Below are 21,889 nucleotides of genomic sequence, written 5' to 3' on the forward strand. Positions count from 1 at the left end.
ATATCTTCTGCTCAGAATCACAACAGATAGCGAGGGGTTCGCGTGAGAAGTAATGTTACATAGTAAGTTACTGAATCTAATGAGAAATTAACTCTGGGGTTACAACTCAAATATGATTTCAAGGTAAAGAAAAATAATTACTTGGCTGGCTTGTAAAATGCTTAGTTCTTTCTAAACTCATGATTGCAAAATGGACTTCTGCTTCACGCTGCATCCCAAGGCACAAATCAGGTAGCCTACATCTCCCAAATGATCAACAGAGCACTCCATCCTATTTTACCCTCAATGCTGAGAAATTACTCCTGGGCCCAGAAGTTGTCACACAGGTGGCTTGGGTTACTCGGTGCTCAGGCAACAACTGCCACAGGCCCCACATTGATGAACACCATCAATTTCTTTAAATATGATGATACTAAGATGGAGGCTCCTGCTCAGAGGAAGCAAGGACATAAAAGCTGAGATAGAGTGCGTTGAGGGTCACTATACTAACACACCCAGATGACATGATGGAACGTGAATATTGAAGCTTACAATCTTCTGAAAAATCTCTTTTTCAAAACCCATACGCCCTTTTTTCTAATCGGGAAATCAGGGACAGGAAAACATTTGCATAATTACCCACCAAAATGTTCTTCTTTTTTTTTTTTTTTTTTTTTGTTTGTTTGTTTGTTTTGTTTGTTTTTTTTTTTTTTTTTTTGAGACGGAGTCTCGCTCTGTCGCCCAGGCTGGAGTGCAGTGGCCGGATCTCAGCTCACTGCAAGCTCCGCCTCCTGGGTTCACGCCATTCTCCTGCCTCAGCCTCCCGAGTAGCTGGGACTACAGGCGCCCGCCACCTCGCCCAGCTAGTTTTTTGTATTTTTTTTAGTAGAGACGGGGTTTCACCGTGTTAGCCAGTATGGTCTCGATCTCCTGACCTCGTGAGCCGCCCGTCTCGGCCTCCCAAAGTGCTGGGATTACAGGCTTGAGCCACCGCGCCCGGCCAACATGTTCTTCTTAACAGAAGTGAAGATTGTTTTAAGAATATGAAAAGTGTTTCAAGACATCTGTTTTCAGGGATAGATCAGAGCAACAGAAGTACTTTTCAGAGTTGGTTCATTTTAAAGTCTATCTCAAGAACAAGGGCAGCCTGCTTTCACAAGGTACCAGGACATGTTCTGGCAAAAACATTTTCATGTTAGGTTGTATGCTGTCAAGTTCAACTATTTTATACATATCTGATGCTTTTCTGTCAGCAAAAAAGGTACAATTTTTTTAAAACTTGAAAATCTATAATTTCTGGGTAGGATGAAGGTAGAATTTTGGTTGTATTTTATACTTCAGAACACGGATGAAACCAAAAGGTCTGCAATTGTCTCTACATTCACATCTTTCAAAGGTCCTTTCCTCCTTTTACATGATGCATCTGAATCATTGCCATCCTGATTTGAAGACATATTTTCAACTTTCATTAGTGATGAATAGCTCCTAAGTTCATCCATTTCCCTTTTCTTCTTCATTTCTTCTTTTTCTCTCCTTTTCATTTCCTGAATTTGGGTTTTTTTCTCATTCCTCTCTTCACGATCTCTGCATTCTTTCTCTGCTGCTAGGTCTGGGAACCGCTCCACTTTGGTCTTTTCTAATCGGCTCACGATCTCGTTTACTTTCTTCTCCACTGTCACAATTTTTACATCCTTTTGCCTGTGAAAGCCTATCTGCCCCACATCCATGTCAGCTGTTTTCTTCAGGTTAGATCACAGAGTATATACCACATTAACGTTGTTCATCTTGCAGCCTTCAATGCTATTGGCCTTCACAAGGTGGGCACAGTCCATCAGCACTTCCTTTGGAATGTCTTCTATATTCTCTCCCTTATGTAATCGAAGGTATACATGAGCTGAAGAGAGTTTGTCCACATGAAACCAGATATCTTCAGGCCAGCCATGCTTGATCAGATCTTCATTTTCATATTTATCTTTTCCCATGTAAATAGTGTAGGCAGATGAATTAACGCTGTTCCTGGTGAAGTAGAACACCATGATCATGGGAGCGATGCGGTGACTCCACTGCGGAGCAGCAGTGCTCAACTCACGAAGCTCAGGATACCAGACTCGCGGTGACCGCCTGGCCCCCGGAACTCCTCTGTCTATGTGCCACATTTTCTTAATCCAGTCTGTCATGGATGGACATTTGGGTTGGTTCCAAGTCTTTGCTATTGTGAATAGTGCCACAATAAACATACTTGTGCATGTGTCTTCATAGCAGCATGATTTATAGTCGTTTGGGTATACATCCCTTAATGGGATGGCATGGTCAAATGGTATTTCTAGTTCTAGATCCTTGAGGAACCACCACACTGTTTTCAACAATGGTCGAACTAGTTTACAGTCCCACCAACAGTGTAAAAGTGTCTCTATTTCTCCACATCCTCTCCAGCACCTGTTGTTTCTTGACTTTTAAATGATTGTCAATCTAACTGGTGTGAGATGGTATCTCATTGTGGTTTTGATTTGCATTTCTCTCATGGCGAGGGATGATGAACATTTTCTCTTGTCTATTGGCTGTATAAACGTCTTCTTTGAGAAGTGTCTGTTCATTTCCTTTGCTCGCTTTTGGGTTTTTTTTTTTTTTTTTCTTGTAAATTTGTTTGAGTTATTCGTAGGTTCTGGATATTAGCCCTTTGTCAGATGAGTAGGTTGCAAAAATTTTCTCCTATTCTGTAGGTTGCCTGTTCACTCTGACGGTAGTTTCTTTTGCTGTGCAGAAGCTCTTTAGTTTAATTAGATCCCATTTGTCAATTTTGGCTTCTGTTTCCATTGCTTTTGGTATTTTGGACATGAAGTCCTTGCCCATGCCTATGTCCTGAATGGTATTGCCTAGGTTTTCGTCTGGGGTTTTATGGTTTCAGGTCTAACATTTAAGTCTTTAATCCATCTTGAATTAATTTTTGTATAAGGAGTAAGGAAGGGATCCAGTTTCATCTTTCTAATTATGGCTAGCCAGTTTTCCCAGCACCATTTATTAAATAGGGAATCCTTTCCCCATTTCTTGTTTTTGTCAGGTTTGTCAAAGATCAGCTGGTTGTAGATGTGTAGTATTATTTCTGAGGGCTCTGTTCTGTTCCATTGGTCTATATCTCTGTTTTGGTACCAGTACCATGCTGTTTTGGTTACTGTAGCCTTATAGTATAGTTTGAAGTCAGGTAGTATGATGCCTCCAGCTTTGTTCTTTTGACTTAGGATTCTCTTGGCAATGCGGGCGCTTTTTTGATTCCATATGAACTTTAAAACAGTTTTTTCCAATTCTGTGAAGAAAGTCATTGGTACCTTGATGGGGATGGCATTGAATCTATAAATTACCTTGGGCAGTATGGCCATTTTCACAATATTGATTCTTCATATCCATGAACATGGAATGTTCTTCCATTTGCTTGTGTCCTCTTTTATTTCACTGAGCAGTGTTTTGTAGTTCTCCTTGAAGAGGTCCTTCACTTCCATTGTAACTTGGATTTCTAGGTATTTTATTCTCTTTGAAGCAATTGTGAATGGAATTTCATTCATGATTTGGCTCTCTGTTTGTCTGTCACTGGTGTATAAGAATGCTTGTGATTTTTGCACATTGATTTTGTATCCTGAGACTTTGCTGAAGTTGCTTATCAGCTTAAGGAGATTTTGGGCTGAGATGATGGGGTTTTCTAAATATACAATCATGTCATCTGCAAACAGGGACAATTTGACTTCTTCTTTTCCTACTTGAATACCCTTTATTTCTTTCTCTTGCCTGATTGCCCTGGCCAGAACTTCCAACACTATGTTGAATAGGAGTGGTGAGAGAGGGCATCTCTATCTTGTGCCAGTTTTTAAAGGGAATGCTTCCAGTTTTTGCCCATTCAGTGTGATATTGGCTGTGGCTTTGTCACAAATAGCTCTTACTATTTTGAGATACGTTCCATCAATACCGAATTTATTGAGAGTTTTTAGCATGAAGGGCTGTTGAATTTTGTCAAAGGCCTTTTCTGCATCTATTGAGATAATCATGTCATTTTTGTCTTTGGTTCTGTTTATATGCTGGATTACATTTATTGATTTGCATATGTTGAACCAGCCTTGCATTCCAGGGATGAAGCCCACTTGTTCATAGTGGATAAGCTTTTTGATGTGCTGCTGGATTCAGTTTGCCAGTATTTTATTGAGGATTTTTGCAGCGATGTTCATCAGGGATATTGGTCTAAAATTCTCTTTTTTTGTTGTGTCTCTGCCAGGTGTTAGTATGAGGATGATGCTGGCCTCATAAAAAAATTTAGGGATGATTCTCTCTTTTTCTATTGATTGGAATAGTTTCAGAAGGAATGGTACCAGATCCTCCCTGTACCTCTGGTACAATTCGACTGTGAGTCCATCTGGTCCTGGACTTTTTTTGCATGGTAGGCTATTAATTATTGTCTCAATTTCAGAGTCTGTTTTTGGTCTATTCAGAGATTCAACTTCTTCTTGGTTTAGTCTTGAGAGAGTGTATGTGTCCAGGAATGTATCCATTTCCTCTAGGTTTTCTAGTTTATTTTTGTAGAGGTGTTTATAGTATTCTCTGATGGTAGTTTGTATTTCTGTGGGGTCGGTGGTGATATCCCCTTTATTATTTTTTATTGCCTCCATTTGATTGTTCTCTCTTTTCTTCTTTATTAGTCTTGCTAGCAGTCTATCAATTTTGTTGATCTTTTAAAAAAAATCAGCTCCTGGATTCATTGATTTTTTAAGGGTTTTTGTGCCTCTGTCTCCTTCAGTTCTGCTCTGATCTCAGTTATTTCTTCCCTTCTGCTAGCTTTTGAATGTGTTTCCTCTCACTTCTCTAGTTCTTTTAATTGTGATGTTAGGGTGTCAATTTTAGATCTTTCCTGCTTCCTCTTGTGGGCATTTAGTGCTATAAAGTTTCCTCTACACACTGCCTTAAATGTGTCCCAGAGATTCTGGTATGCTGTATCTTTGTTCTCATTCGTTTCAAGAACATCTTTATTTCTGCCTTCATTTTGTTATGTACCAAGTAGTCATTCAGGAGCAGGTTGTTCAGTTTCCATGTAGTTGAGTGATTTTGAGTGAGTTTCTTAGTCCTGAGGTCTAGTTTGATTGCACTGTGGTCTGAGAGACAGTTTGTTATAATTTCTGTTCTTTTACATTTGTTGAGGAGTGCTTTACTTCCAACTATGTGGTCAATTTTGGAATAAGTGTGATGTGGTACTGAGAAGAATGTATGTTCTGTTGATTTGGTGTGGAGAGTTCTGTAGATGTCTATTAGGGCTGCTTGGTGCAGAGCTGAGTTCAATTCCTAGATATCCTTGTTAACTTTCTGTCTCGTTGATCTGTCTAATGTTGACAGTGGGGTGTTAAAGTATCCCATTATTATTGTGTGGGAATCTAAGTCTCTTTGTAAGTCTTTAAGGACTTGCTTTATGAATCTGGATGCTCCTGTATTGGGTACATATATATTTAGAATAGTTTGCTCTTCCTGATGAATTAATCCCTTTACCATTATGTAATGGCTTTCTTTATCTCTTTTGATCTTTGTTGGTTTAAAGTCTGTTTTATCAGAGACTAGGATTGCAACCCCTGCCTTTTTCTGTTTTCCGTTTGCTTGGTAGATCTTCCTCCATCCCTTTATTTTGAGCCTATGTGTGTCTCTGCACATGAGATGGGTCTCCTGAATACAGCAAACTGATGGATCTTGACTCTTTATCCATTCTGCCAGTCTGTGTCTTTTAGTTGGACCATTTAGCCCATTTACATTTAAGGTTAATATTGTTATGTGTGAACTTGATCCTGTCATTTTGATGTTAGCTGCTTATTTTGCTTGTTAGTTGATGTATTTTCTTCCTAGCATCAATGGTCTTAACATTTTGGCATGTTTTTGCAATGGCTGGTACCGGTTGTTCCTTTCCATGTTTATTGCTTCCTTCAAGATCTCTTATAGGGCAGGCCTAGTGGTGACAAAATCTCTCAGCATTTGCTTCTCTGTAAAGGATTTTATTTCTCGTTCACTTATGAAACTTAGTTTGACTGGATATGAAATTCTGGGTTGAAAATCCTTTTCTTTAAGAATGTTGAATATTGGCCCCCACTCTCTTCTGGCTTGTAGAGTTTCTGCTGAGAGATCTGCTGTTAGTCTGATGGGCTTCCCTTTGTGGAAGGGACCCGAGCTTTCCTGACTGCCCTTAACAGTTTTTCCTTCATTTCAACTTTGGCAAATCCGACTTATATGTGTCTTGGAGTTGATCTTCTCGAGGAGTATCTTTGTGGTGTTCTCTGTATTTCCTGAATTTGAATATTGGCCTGCCTTGCTAGGTTGGGGAAGTTCTCCTGGATTGAAATCCAGGAGAACTTCCCCAACCTAGCAGAGTGTTTTCCAACTTGGTTCCATTCTCCCTGTCACTTTCAGGTACACCAATCAGACGGAGATTTGGTCTTTTCACATAATTCCATATTTCTTGGAGGCTTTGTTCATTTCTTTTTACTCTTTTTTCTCTAAACTTCTCTTCTCACTTCATTTCATTCATTTGATCTTCAATCACTGATAACTTTTCTTCTAGTTGATCGAGTTGGTTACTGAAGCTTGTGCATTTGTCACGTAGTTTTGTGTCGTGGTTTTCATCTCTATCAGGTCATTTATGGACTTCTCTGCATTGGTTATTCTATTTATTCATTTGTCTCTTGTGGGAAGTCAGGGACCCCAAATGGAGGGACTGGTTGAAGCCACGGCAGAAGAACATAAATTATGAAGATTTCATGGACATTTATTAGTTCCCTAAATGAATACTTCTATAATTTCTGATTCCTGTCTTTACTGCAATCTCTGAACATAAATTGTGAAGATTTCATGGACACTTATCACTTCCCCAGTCAATAATCTTGTGATTTCCTGTGCCTGTATTTACTTTCATCTCTTAAACTCATCATCTTCTTGGTAAACTTAGGAGGATATATGTCACCTCAGGACCCTGTGATGATTGCGTCAACTGCACAAATTGTTTGTAGAGTATGTGTGTTTGAACAATATGAAATCTGGGCATCTTGAAAAAAGAACAAGATAACAGCAATGTTCATGGAACACCAGAGGTAAGACTTCTGGCCTCCAGTGAGCCAGACAGAACAGAGCCATATTTCTCCTCTTTCAAAAGCAAATAGGAGAAATATCGCTGTATTCTTTTTCTCAGCAAGGAACATCCCTGAGAAAGAGAATGTACCTTGAGGGTAGGTTTATTGATGGCCCCGTTAAGGCATGCCATCTTTTATGTTCGAAGTCGAAGGGATGAAATAAGCCCCAGTCTCTGTAGTGCTCCCAGGCTTATTAGGACAAGGAAATTCCCGCCTAATAAATTTTGGTCAGACAGGTTGTCTGCTCTCAAATCCTGTTTCCTCATAGGATGTTATCAATGACAATGCATGCCTAAAATTTCATTAGCAATTTTAATTTCACCCCATCCTGTGGTCCTGTGATCTCGCCCTGCCTCCACTTGCTTTGTGATATTTTATTACCTTGTGAAGTATGTGATCTCTGTGACCACACCCTAGTCATGCATTCCCTCCCCTTTTGAAAATTGCTAATAAAAACTTGCTGGTTTTATGGCTCGGAGAACATCACGGATCCTACCAACATGTGATGTCTCCCTGAGACACCCAGCTTTAAATTTCCCTCTCTTGTACTCTTTCCCTTTATTTCTCAAACCAGCTGAGATACCTAGGATCATCAAATCTTTTTTCAAGATTTTTAGTTTCTTTGCACTGGGTTCGTAGTTTCTCCTTTAGCTCTGAGAAGTTTGATCGACTGAAGCCTTCTTCCCTCAACTCATCAAAGTCATTCTCCATCCAGTTTTGTTCCATTGCTGGCGAGGAGCTGTGTTCCTTTGGAGGGGGAGAGGTGCTCTGATTTTTTGAATTTTCAGCTTTTCTGCATTGTTTTTTCCCCATCTTTGTGGTTTTATCTACCTTTGGTCTTTGATGATGGTGATGTACAGATGGGTTTTTGGTGTGGATGTCCTTTCTGTTTGTTAGTTTTCCTTCTAACAGTCAGGACCCTCAGCTGCAGGTCTGTTGGAGTTTGCTTGAGGTGCACTCCAGACCCTGTTTGCCTGGGTATCAGCAGCAGATGCTGCAGAAGAGAGAATATTGCTGAACAGCAAGTGCTGCTGTCTGATTGTTCCTCTAGATGCTTCATCTCAGAGGTGTACCCAGCTGCGTGAGGTGTGAGGTGTCAGTCTGCCCCTAGTGGAGGATGTCTCCCAGTTAGGTTACTTGGGGGTCAGGGACCCACTTGAGCAGGCAGTCTGTCCGTTCTCAGATCTCAAACTCCATGCTGGGATAATCACTACTCTCTTCAAAGCTATCAGACAGGGACATTTACATCTGCAGAGATTTCTGCTGCTTTTTGTTTAGCTATGCCCTGTCCCCAGAGGTGGAGTCTACAGAGGCAGGCAGGCCTCCTTGAGCTGCAGTGGGCTCCACTCAATTGGAGCTTCCCAGATGCTTTGTTTACCTACTTAAGCCTCAGCAATGGTGGGTGCCCCTCCCCCATCTTCACTGCCACCTTGCAATTAGATCTCAGACTGCTGTGTTAGCAATGAGGGAGGTTCTGTGGGTGTGGGACCCTCTGAGCCAGGCACAGGATATAATCTCCTGGTGTGCCGTTTGCTAAGACTCTTGGTAAAGCACAGTATTAGGGTGGGAGTTACCCGATTTTCCAGGTTTTGTGTGTCACGGTTTCCTTTGGCTAGGAAAAGGAATTCCCTTCTCCTTTGCACTTCCTGGGTGAGGTGATGTCTCGCCCTGCTTCAGCTTTTGCTGGTTGGGCTACACCCACTGTCCTGCACCAACTGTCTGACACACCCCAGGGAGATGAACCTGGTACCTCAGTTGGAAATGCAGAAATCACCCATCTTCTGTGTCACTCACACTGGGAGCTGTAGGTTGGAGCTGTTCCTATTCGGCCATATTGGCACCTCCCTCCACGTTTTCTTTATTCATCCATCTGCACGTGGACTCTTAAGTTGTTTCCATCTCTTGTCTGTTGTGAATAATGCTGTAATGGATACAGGAATGCAGATATCTCTTCAACATACTGATTTGAATTTCTTTGGGTATATACCCAGAACTTGGATTTATGAATCATATGGTAATTCTATTTTTAGTTTTTTGAAGAACCTCCATATTGCTTTTCATAATGACTGTACTAATTTCCATTCCCACCAACAATGTACAAGAGATCCCATTTCTCCACATCATCAACACTTTTTTCTCATCTGCTTAATAATAGATGTTCTAACAGATGTGAGGTGATGTCTCATGGTTTTGATCTGCATTACCCTGATGATTAGTGATGTTGAGCATTGTTTTTCAGTTGCCTATTGGTAATTGCATGTCTGCTTTTGAGAAATATTTACTCAGGTCCTTTGCCCATTTTCAATAGGGTTATTTGTTTTCTTGTTGTTGAGTTGTTTGAGCTTTTATATATTTTAGATACTAGGCTTTCATCACATGTAGAATTCACAAATATTTTCTCCAAATCTGTGGTCTGCCTCTTTACTCTTTGGCTGTTTCCTTTGGCTTACAGAAACTTTTGGTTAATGTGATCTCATTTGCCTATTTTGATTTTTCTACCTGTGCTTTTGAGGTCATCTCCAAAAAATTATTGCCTAAAGCAAAGATTTTTAATACTTTGGGCAATGAAACTTAATGGAGGTTTTTCCCTTAAGTTTTCTTTTAGTAGTTTTAGACTTTCAGAAATTTTAAGTTTATAATTCATTTTCAGTTGATTTCTGTACATGATATGGATGATGGTCTAATTTTATTTCTCTGCATGTGAATATTCAGTTCTCCCAGCACCGTTTGTAGAAGAAACTTTCCTTTCTCCACTGTGTGTCCTTGTTATCTTTATCAAAAATCAATTTTACTATAATCCATAGATTTATTTCTGGACTCTCAATTCTTTTCTAGTCATCTATGTATCTGTGTTTATGCCACTACAGTGATGTTTTGGTTACTATAGCTTTGTAGTACATTTTGAATTAGGTAGTTTGATGACCATAGCTTACATTTTGGGGTTTTTGTTGTTTATTTGAAGGGTTTTTTTGTTTTGTTTTGCTCACAATTGCTTTGACTGGTTGGGGTCTGATGTGGTTTGGCTGTGTCTCCACCCAAATCTCATCTTGAATTCCCACATGTTGTGCAAGGGACCTGGTGGGAGGTAATTGAATCATGGGGGTGGGTCTTCTCCATGCTGTTCTTGTGATACTGAATAAATCTCCTGAGATCTGATTATTTTAAAAATGGGAGTTTCCCCACACAAGCTCTTTTTGCCTCCTGCCATCCATGTAAGATGTGACTTCCTCCTCCTTGTCTTCCACCATGATTGTGAGGCCTCCTCAGTCACTTGTAACTGTAAGTTCATTAAATTATTTTTCCTGTATAAATTACCCAGTCTTAAGTATGTCTTTATCAGCAGCGTAAAAATGAACTGACACACGACATTCTGTGGATTCCTACTAATTTTAGGATTTTTTTCTATTTATGTGAAAAATGTCATTGGAATTTTCACAGAGACTGCATTGAATCACTATCACTTTGGGTGGTATTGCCATTTTAACAATATTAATTGTTCCAATTCATGAACATGGGATATGTTTCCATGTATTTGTGTCTTTGATTTCTTTTGTCAAATATTTATAGTTTTCAGTGTATAGGTCTTTCACATCCTTGATTAAATTTATTCCTAATTACAGATTCTCCTTAAGATGGGGTTACATCCCAATAAACCAATCATAAATTGAATATATTATAAATTAAAATGCATTTAATACTCCTAACCTATCAAATAGAATAGCTTAGCCTTGTCTAACTTAAATGTGCTCAGAAGACATATATTAGCCTATAACTGAACAAAATATCATTTAACACAAAGCCTGTTTTTTAATAAAGTGTCGCATATCTCATGTAATTTATTGAATATTATATGAAAAGTGAAAAATGGAATGTATGAGTACTCAAAGTACACTTTCTAGTGAATATGTATCACATTTGTAGTATTCTAAGTTTGAAAATTTCTAAGTCAAACCATCTTAAGGACCATCTGTATTTTATTTCTTTGTACTTATAGTAAATGGGGTTGATTTCTTGATTTTTTTCAAACAGTATGTTGTTAGTATATAGAAATGTTGTTTTTGTAGATTGGCTTTGTATATTACAAATTTACTGAATTTGTTTATTAGTTCTAACAGATTTTAGTGGAGTTGTTAGAGTTTTTATATACATAATTTTGTCATCTGTAGAGACAACTTAACATCTTGCTTTGCAATGTGGATATTGTTGATTTCTTTGTGTTGGCTAACTGCTCTTTGAGGACTTCCAGTACTATATTAAACAAAACTGATGAGAGTGGACTTTGTCTTGTTCCTATCTTAGAAGAAAAGCTTTCAGTTTTTCATCATTGAGTGTAATGTTAGCTGTGTGCTTGTCTTTTATGGCCTTTAATATATTCACGTGCATTCATTCTATACCTAATTTATTGAAAACGTTTTATTAGAAAAGGATGCTGAATTTTGTCAAGTGATTTTTGTATCTGCTGAGATGATTGTATCATTTTTGTCTTGAATTATGTTATTATGGTTATCACTTTGATGGATTTGCATGTGTTTATTTTCCTTGCATCTCTGGAATATATCCCAGCTGATCATGGTGAATGATCTTTTTAAGATGTTGAATTCAGTTAGCTAATATTTGGTTGAGGATTTTTAAGTCTACTTTCATCAGGGATATTAGTGTGTTTCCTTTTCTCATAGTGTCCTTATCTGACTTTGGTATAAAGGAAAAGCTGGCTTAACAAATGAGTTTAGAAGTTTTTTACTTCATTTTTAGAAAAGGTTAAGTAGAAGTTATTGTTAGTTCTTTAAGTATTCAATAAAATTCAACAGTGAAACAAGCAGGTGCTGGACTTTTCTCTGATGAGAGACTTTTTATTAGAGATTCAGTCTCCTTACTTGTTATTGGTTTGTTCAGATTTTGTAATTTTTCCTGAATCAGTTTTGGTATACTACATGTTTCTAGAAATTTATCAATTTCTTATAGGTTATTCAATTTGTGGGTGTATAATTGTTCATAGTAATCTCTTACAATCTTTATATTTCTGTGATATCAATTGAAAGGTCTCCCTTTTCATTTCTAATTTTAGTCTTTTATTTTTCTTCAGCTAAAGATTTGTTGATTTTGTCTCTTCAAAAACCAACTCTTACTTTTGTTGATTTTATCTATTTCTTGTCTCTTTTTCATTTATTTTTACTCTGATCTTTCTTATTTCTTTTCTTCTAATAACCTTGGGCTTAGTTTGTTCTTTTCATTGGTCCCTAAGTGGTTATGTAACTTTTGATAGTAAATTGCTGATGGTAAAATTAGACCATCTGAAATACACTAATTTATAATTTTCTTTATATCAGAGATAGGTTAGTCTATATGTCTCTGATACTGTTTTACATAGTATATTTGTGCAGGCACTTTTTCTTGCTGAAATTTGCTCTTATTTTCTCTCTCTCATAATGCTGATAACACTGAAATTCTACCCACAAAACTATCTTAGTTCATTTTAGAACCAATATTATGGAAGTAAAAAGAAAAGTATATTAGGAATTATTTAATACTTAATCTTTTTCCTCTCTTTAATCGAGAATGAAACTGAATAATCTACCATTATTCAGAGGAAGTACCACAAAACTGTGATCAATATCTCTTTGATATTTAGTACCTTTTCATTGGCTTTTGTTTTGTTTTTGCTTTTGTGTTAAAACTGATCTGCTGTTTGCAGCTGTTTTCTAATGTCCTAACTGACTTATTGATTTTATTTTGTAGTTTAAAAAATTAAAGCTGCTGCATTAACTGGTTTTTAAATTCACTTTTAGCTTTTGGTTGAAAGAGGTAACGGATATGTGTGTGCACCTACCCCATGGGAATGGCTAGAAATAATGTCCAAAAGGGTTTGGTGATGGTTATATCAGACAGGGACACTCACATCAGAAGCAGTTATGAAGAATGTCTGATGTAGACATATATGTGCATGTTCATAAGGATCTAATCTTTCACCAGTGAGCAGGTGATGGGTGTAAGTAATGTTTTTAAATCCCTGTGTACACAGTGGAAACATGAATTATCCTGTTATCATAGTGCTCCAGAAAGCAAGGGGACTTCTCAGATCATCTGTTACATCCTTTGAAAAATTTAGAATTAGTTCTTAGAGAAGGTCTTCCAGAGCTTGTTCAAAGTTCAGATTTCTTTGTCCATAAGCATTTCTCCATTTTCTATAATGTCACTGACTTTGATTAAGTAGCACTTCTAAAAATTATGCTACATTTATATTTGATCAACTTCATCTTATTAGTTCTAAATATTCAAAAGTAAAACCAATGTCCTTTAATTTTTTAAGAACTAAATCTATCTTTTTAATTCAAAGACCTAAATCATGATTTTTAATGTAAATAAATTAAGCAATTTATTTGCCCAAAAACCCATCATTGTTATTAAAAGTGTCTATACTTCTATCTTAAACAACCTACTATCCAAACTATTGTAGAACGTTTTTGTTTGTGAGCAAATTACTATTTTGATGTGGAAACATTAAAATGTTTAAGTATATACTGATATTTTCCCCTCCCCACCCCACCCCCAGAAAATGCTCACATATTTGGAAAACTATTCAATTTCTGGTAGTTTATCCCAAGAAAATAATACAAAGGAAGGGAAAGATCTATATTTCAAAGAGGAAAATGGAAAACAACCTAATGCCTAGCAATGTGGGAACAGTTAATCAAGCTAGTTTTCAATTTAATAAAACCTTATGCAAATTTTGCCTGTTCTATTCAGTACTGATGACAAATCCTAGTATACAGTAGTCACTCAAGATGTATCTGTTGAATAAATAAATGAATGTTTCACCCGTTAGCTTTATAATTAGGAACACTAACTAAATGGCAAAAATGCTTCTGATGTAAAGTGCAAAAATTAGCAAAAATGTAGACACAGAAATATATCTATAATTTGGCTACACTCTTTCTCTTTTTCCCTTCCTGATGTCCATTTATTCTACTTCCTTTAGCCTTTGTAATCTCAAGAGCAAGCCATCTTAATTATACCAGGCAGACGGGCTCTAGCTTATAACTGACACAGAACTCATGCTGTGGCAATGGTTTTAAAAAAATATGTAGGTTTACCTTTAGTCTCAAAATGGAAAACATGTCATTTCTGAATACAAGTCTACCTTGAAAGGTCTTGTAGCCAAAATAATATTTTTTAATTAGAAAAATGTTAAAGAGGTAGAGTGATAACTATAGAGATGACAAATAGAAACAATTATGACAAAAATTTTAAAAGTCAGATGAGGATTAAATTGGTCCATAAAATGGACACTATATTTGGGGTAGAAGCAGGAAAATAGATATTCAGTTATTGGCAAGCATTTCTATAAAGAAAGCATTCACAATTTTTCACTCACCCAGGCCATATGGGTACCACTTTGGCATAGAAGACTGTCTCAGAAATAACGTATTAAAATCCTTCTATTGTTTTAAAGCATACATCATTTAGCAAAGAGGTTATTCATGACGTGAAATGAATATTTTATGTGTAGAAGTGGAGAGGAGCTGTTGGTAGAAGAAAGTCTGGTGCTAGATAAGGATACTTTGCAGTGATGTGACCTCACATGTATAACAACGTTGCATTTCTGTCATTACAATAAATCTTCACTAAACATCCTGGATAGGTTCTTGGAAATTGTGACATTAAGCTAAATGAAGTATAAGAAAACCAATTTCACCACAGCCTAATTGACATCAACAAGAGTTAAAGATTCTATGGCATATTTTGCTCACAAAAACATCACCAAATTTCCACTTCTTTTTCTGGGGAGGTGGGGAGGAGGGTTTCACGTGGATTTATTGTTTTAATTTTTTTTTTTTTTTTTTTACTTTTTTAACATTTTATTTTAGGTTCAGGGATAAATGTGGAAGTTTGTTATACAGGTAAACTCATATCATAAGGGGTTTTTTATACAGATTACTTTGTCACCCAGTTACAAAGCCTAGTGCCTGATTGTTATTTTTCCCCTCCTCCCAACTCCATTCTCAAGTAGGCCCCAGTGTGTGTTGTTCCTCTCTTCGTATCTATGAGTTCTCAACATTTTTTCCCACTTGTAAATGAGAATATGCTGATTTTGGTTTCCTGTTCCTGCACTAGTTTGCTAAGGATAATGGCCTCCAGCTCCATCCATGTTCCTACAAAAGACATAATCTCATTCTTTTTTATGGCTACATAATGTTCCACTATGTATATGTACTGCGTTTTCTTTATCTAATCTGTCATTGATGGGCATTTAGGTTGATGCCATGTCTTTGCTATTGTGAATAGTACTGCAATGAACATTCATGTGCATGTATCTTTATGATAGAATTATTTCTATTTCTCTAGGTAATGGGACAGCAGGGTTGAATGGTTGTTCTGTTGTTAGCTCTTTGAGGAATCACCACACTGCTTCCCACAATGATTGAACTAATTTACACTCCCACCAAGAGTGTATAAGCAGTCCCTTTTCTCTGGAGCATCAGAAGCATCTGTTATTTTTTGACTTTTTAATAATAGTCTTCCTGACTGGTGTGAGATGGTATCTCATTGTGGTTTTGATTTGCATTTCTCTAATAATCAGTGATATTGAACTTTTTTCCCCTATTCTTGTTGGCCACATGTATGTTTTATTTGCAAAAATGTTTGGTCATGTGCTTTGTCCAATTTTTAATGGAGTTTTTTGTTTCGTTCTCATAAATTTGTTTAAGTTTCTTATAGATACTGGATAATACACCTTTGTCAGATTCATAGTTTGCAAAAATATTCTCCAGTTCTTTAGGTTGTCTGCTTACTCTGTTGGTAGTTTCTGCTGCAGTGCAGAAGATTTTAAGTTTAATTAGATCCCATTTGTCAATTTTTACTTTTGTTGCAGTTGCTTTCCATGTCTTCATCATGAAATCTTCGCTCATTCCTCTGTGCAGAATGGTATTGTCAAGTTTGTCTTCCAGGGTTTTTATAGTTTTGGGTTTTATATTTAAGTTTTTAATCCATCTCGAGTTGATTTTTGTATGTGATGTAAGGAAGGGGTCCGGTTTCAATCTTCTACATATGACTAGCCAGTTATCCCAGCACCACTTATTCAATAGGGAGTCCTTTCCACATTGCTCATAAAGACCAAAACACTTCTAATGTTAAGCATTGAAATAAATATGGGCTATACATACATTTAAGAAATATTACTTTGAAATGAGTAAGATAATTATTTACCCATTCATTCCAGTTCAGAGTCTTGGGTGTCCAGTGCCTACTCCAGCAGCTCAGAGTACCAGGTAAGAATCAACTCTGGACAGGATACCAACCTATAACAGGGCACACAATCACACACATACTCACGCTTGCCCAGATGGGGACAATTTAATATGCCAATTAATCTAAGGTGCACATGTACACCTTTGGGATATGGAAGGAGACCAGAGTAGCCAGAGAAAACCCACGTGGACATGGGAAGAACGTGCAAGCACCACACAGACAGTGGCTCCAGCCAGGAATCCATTATTTTTCTCATCACTATACAAAACAGCATGTAACAAAATGACATTATTCAAGAACCTTCGGTGTATGTTTAGAATCAGAGATTTATCAGAAGAGAGTCCAGGTATCCTAAGCACACAGCATGCTACTGGACATATTCTGAATTTCATCAATCCTAAGACTCCATAGAGAATACACTGAATCATTATTTCATGTAATTGTAAGAAAAAATTATGCTAAAGATTTAATTACGGCATGCCACCATAGGTAATAAAAATTGTATAAATGTTACAATGCGGAGGGAAAGGTACGTCTTAAAAGTGCATTATGGCAGTAGGAATTCCAGAAATATGCATATGAACCACATACCATAGATATCCTTATAGCACTTCTAGGCTTCTATTTTGCTTTTTTTGGTTTTGGTTGGTAACAACAAAGATACACTATTCAATGTCCTCTAACTCCTCAAAGATCATTGAAATTATGCAAGTTTAAAGGTGAGAAGAATGTTAGAAAGAATCTAGTCCATATGCTTACTCAATAAAAGTGAAAAGTCGAGTTTATGGAAGTTAGGTGACCTGTTGAAAGACCCAACTCTGTTACATCATGTGCCAATCAAAAGATTCCTAACTCAGAGAATATATGCTTGAAGGGATGGATACCCCATTCTCCATGAGATGTGCTTATTTCACATTGTATACCTATATCAAACATCTCATGTACCCCATAAATATATACACCTACTATGTACCCATAAAAATTGAAAATAAAAATAATTTTTAATGCCTAAGATTAAAGCTTTTTTAAATAATTAACTTCTAGCTCCAACAATTGGAATAACCCATGTCAAAGGATATATTCATTAATAACTAAAACATATCTCTATTTTTCTATTAAAATGGTACTATGAGTTCTTAAATCAAAGATTTATTTCTTATTCTATTTAATTATTACTTACATGTTACTTTTATCCATGTATAGGCCCTTTGTCAGATTTTCCTACAAACATCAAACATGGCAGAATTAGATTGTATTATTCCAGCAGTACCATGATTAAGGAATCATTTTATAAATAATGCATTTTCTTGTTGCTCCTCCCACTAAATATTCATTAAACCAAGCATCAGGATACTTACTCATGTTCCACCTATGTTTTAAAAGTAAGTCTTTGGAATGACTGTTTTGATTTATTATTATATAACTGTAGTCTAATAGGTTTATCTTAATTCTTTCCTCTGCTGACAGAACTGGCTATAGCTATAAACTAAGCAATTTGTTCACTAAGCTGTCAGCGGTGATGTAAATATTCTTGCCATGGGAAGTTTCAGGCACAACTGTGGAAAATGCAAGTTTCATTTAAGTAAGTTTCATGTGTCTACAACTACAAATTCCATTGAGATGAGTCTTTGGCCTTTGAATTTAATTTGGTATATCACGTTCACACAGTTCAAAAATAAATAGCAAACTCTGGGGAGCCCATGAGTTTTGTAAGCCTTCTAGGAGTGGCTTATTTAGCTCCACTTGGTTAATTCTACCTGAAAGAAAGAATTTATCTATAGGCCATCTTCAAAATAATGTATGCCTTGTGGGCAAGTCATTCCATGCTGTCACATTTTCATGCAAGTGAGAAGTATTTAAGATGAATATCAAGAATTGTGTGAGAGGGAATATGCCGAACACAAGGAGTGGCTAAGAGATTGGTTCATCTGGAAAATGGCAGAAGTGCCATTTGTCAGAAGTAGGGGAGGGAAATTTGTATGACAATTATAGAATTCTCTTTGATGATCTGGAAAAGCTAAGATGTGTGAACTAAACCTACTCCTGGGTTAATCCTTTGTGTCATTTCCCATTTTATGATAAAATAAATTATTTTTTCATAATGTGTTTTTCTGTAAATATGACCTGCTTATAAAAGCTTTCCTCACTACAATGTTGCCTAATTATTTGCCAGTTTGTGGATTTTAATTTCCAAGATATGATAATCTGCATTTTCTTGATGCAGTGAGAGATAGGGAACTAATTTTTTGTCCTGTATGATTATCCAGTTGTCAGACTATTCTCTGAATAATCTAGCCTTTCTTTACTAATTTGAAATGATATTTATAACATAAGTACACACACAACCATTTTAGGAATCTCCATTATGTCCCAGCTGTACCTTCAGTACCAGAAACACACTATTTTAATATCATTATATTAGGTAATAATATCCAGTAGTTCAAATGTTCACCTTAATAATATCCAGTAGTTCAAAAGTTTCAGAAGAAGAATTGGTTCTTATCATATTGCATCTTCTCAGATAAAGTTTTGAATCATCTTGTCAAATTATAAAAATAGTCCTTTTGAAATTTTACTTGGAAATGCCTTAAATTTGTATGTTAATTTAGTCCAAACTAGAATCTCATTTTTGAAACATCTTTTATAGTATATTAAGGTTTTGTTAGACATATGTACTACTCAGTTCAGTTCATGTCTATATTTTTTCTAATATAAGTCGAATTTTCTCCACTATATTTTACTGTATATTATATGGCTGTATATTATCAATAGGAAAGCTTGTCAAGAATCTACTATGAACCAATAATTACACCAGGCACTGAGGATGGAAAAAAAAGAGAAGAAAGAGGAGGAAGAAGCAGAAGGAGCAGTGCTAATTAAAGGAGCTTATGTTTAGGTGGATGAAGCTATCAAGTAAATTAATGATAAAATCAGATTGTTACTAATAAGGCATAAGATAGAGGGCATGATGGTGAGCTGCAACTGTCATGACCATCTATTCACCATCTTGCTCTCTATACAGGTTTTTATATCCTGAAATAATCCAGTTAAATCATTCATATGAGAAAATTGACTTATTCTAGCTAGTGATTAACTAACATTTTTTCTTGCCATAGAGAGGCTAATTACTTGCCCAATATTACTTCACTGAATTACTACGAATCTATTATGTACCTGACATTTTGGTAGGCAATAAGGATAAAATAGAGACTAAAAAATGATAAAATCATGTATTCACATAGTTTCCAATATATCTGGTCAAATACAAAGTATTTTTTTGAAGACAATATTGCCTGGGCTCGAGCATATGAATATGAGTGGTTACACACACACATACACACACACACACACACACACACAGCCATAAAGAAATAAAATGTCATATATAAGGAAATCATCTCACCTTCCTTTCAATAACCTGTAACAATGACATATTAACTATGCTGATGTAGGCTGAATAATGTCCCTCGCTCCCCCTAAAATATTTAGACATCCTAATCCCTGGAACCTGTAAATATGTTAATTTAAGTGGTTAAAGAAAAAAGACTTTGCATTGGGATTAAGTTGTGGATTTTGGGATTGGAAGATTATTCTAATTTATCTGAGTGGTCCCAACATAACCACAGGGCCCTTATAAAATAGAGGAAGTCGCAGCCAGCAAGAAGACAATGTGACAGCAAAAGCAGAGGAAGAGAAGATGTGATGGCAGGGGAGGGGTCAGAGTGATGCAAGGAAGGGACCAGAAGCCAATAAATGCAGGCAGTAGCTAGAATCTTTAAAAGGCAAGGAAATGGAATCTCTCCAGTGTCTCCAGAAGGAGTACAGCTCGGTCAACCTATTTAAAACTTCAGACCTTTAGAACCCTAAGATTATAAATTTGAATTGTTTTAAGCCAGCCACCAAATGCATGGTAATTTGTTACAGCCATAATAGAAAACTTAATACAGCTGATAAGCTGATAGATTCACAGTCCTCAGTATAACATTCACAGCTATTTCTCAAATAATCACAATGCAACTTTTTAGCCTTATCTCTTATGGCAGCCTAAGTTGGTCCATTCAAAGCAGCAATTCAATCAGTGTCATCTCCTTTGGCCTTCTATACCTTTTCTTACTTAGCTCCAATTCTAGTCATGGACTATTTCCTCTTCTATGAAATTCATGTCCATTGCCTGCTTAAAGCCAAATCTCTAAGTTCAATTTATTCCACCCAATTTTAATCTCTCCCAGTAAAGTGGTATCTAAGTAGTACTTTAGCTTTTTAAATCCAGTATCATGCTCAGTAATAATTTTTAAGTCATTTTAAGTATCCAATCTGCTGCTCTACTAGATTATAACCTTCAAAGGAACAGGGAATATATGTACTTTTGGTTTTTAATAATTTTGGCAGGGCCTCCCAAATTTCTCACATCATTGTGCGCACAGAAAATACTACAATTTGCACAGCACACTTGAGTAAATGCATGATGTTGTTCCTGGCCACATTTCTAGCTATACCAGGACCTGTCCAAAGGCTCTGTTACTCAGAACATGGAAGCTGAGAAACCCTTCTGGGGTACTTAGCACCATGCAGCTCATTTAACTGGGGTTCAGTATATGTTTGCTAACTTATCCTGTTAACCGGAAATAATAAAACTATTGGCATTTTTAAAAGCAGATATATATGGCTGTCAGAAAAAATAGCAATACTCTGTACTTTTATAGAACTATGATTTATAATGTGTTTAACACACATGCATTTTAAGTTTATTTAACTATCACAAGAATCCTGTGAGATAAGAATGTAGGCATTATTACTGCGATTTTATAAATGAAGAAACTAAGACTTTGAGGGACAAATTACTTTCCAAAGCTGTCAAATAGAAAAACCACGACTGGGAACTACCCCTTCTAATTCCACATTTATGGGTTTATTTTTCCCATGATGATTTAAGACCCCTAAAGCTAATAATAATGATTCTAAAACCCAGGTTAAAATTTAAGTGAACTCATTCATTTGAAATGGATTTTGAATACAAACTTAAAACTCTTATGTTTAATAGTATGAGGCCACTTGGGTCTTTCTCCTGAGTGATAAAAATGATAAAACATGGCATTTTGTCAATTTCTGGTACTATTTAGTGGTTTTTGTATTAGAACAAAAAATAAATCTTAAAGATAAAAATATCTGAGAATACAAGATTTTAAGTTTTACAGCTAACTTGCTGAGGCAGCAAATGGAAACCCCATTGGGAAAGTGCTACAAGGTAGATTAAGATAAGAGAATGATTCAAATAGAGAAGCCATATGCATTATGAAAAATGCTTGGGGGTCTGCATGACTGGAGGATAAAGAAGACATATACCTCTCCACCCTCAAGGAATATGAACAGCTGAATTCTTTTATTCTCATATTGCCTATTGAAGTCAGCAAGTTCCTCCAGGAGGAATCAATAAGAAAGCTGCACACTTAGAGTGGATAGCAGTGAGCTATTACTTCCCTCTCAGACATAAAATGAAAAAAAAAGTAATTTATTTAAATTAGTGG

The 21,889-nt window shown here is 36.4% G+C and overlaps 1 pseudogene across 1 annotated transcript; it reads right to left on the minus strand.

The window, feature by feature from the left end:
- Positions 1-770: 770 nt before the first annotated feature.
- Positions 771-2,680, minus strand: LOC126947483 (coiled-coil domain-containing protein 25-like; annotated as a pseudogene). Its single transcript, XR_007723091.1, has one exon. The product of XR_007723091.1 is annotated as a coiled-coil domain-containing protein 25-like (transcript).
- Between the last annotated feature and the right edge of the window lie 19,209 nt (positions 2,681-21,889).

The sequence above is a fragment of the Macaca thibetana genome, chromosome 2 (assembly GCF_024542745.1).
Source record: "Macaca thibetana thibetana isolate TM-01 chromosome 2, ASM2454274v1, whole genome shotgun sequence".
Lineage (NCBI taxonomy): Eukaryota > Metazoa > Chordata > Mammalia > Primates > Cercopithecidae > Macaca > Macaca thibetana.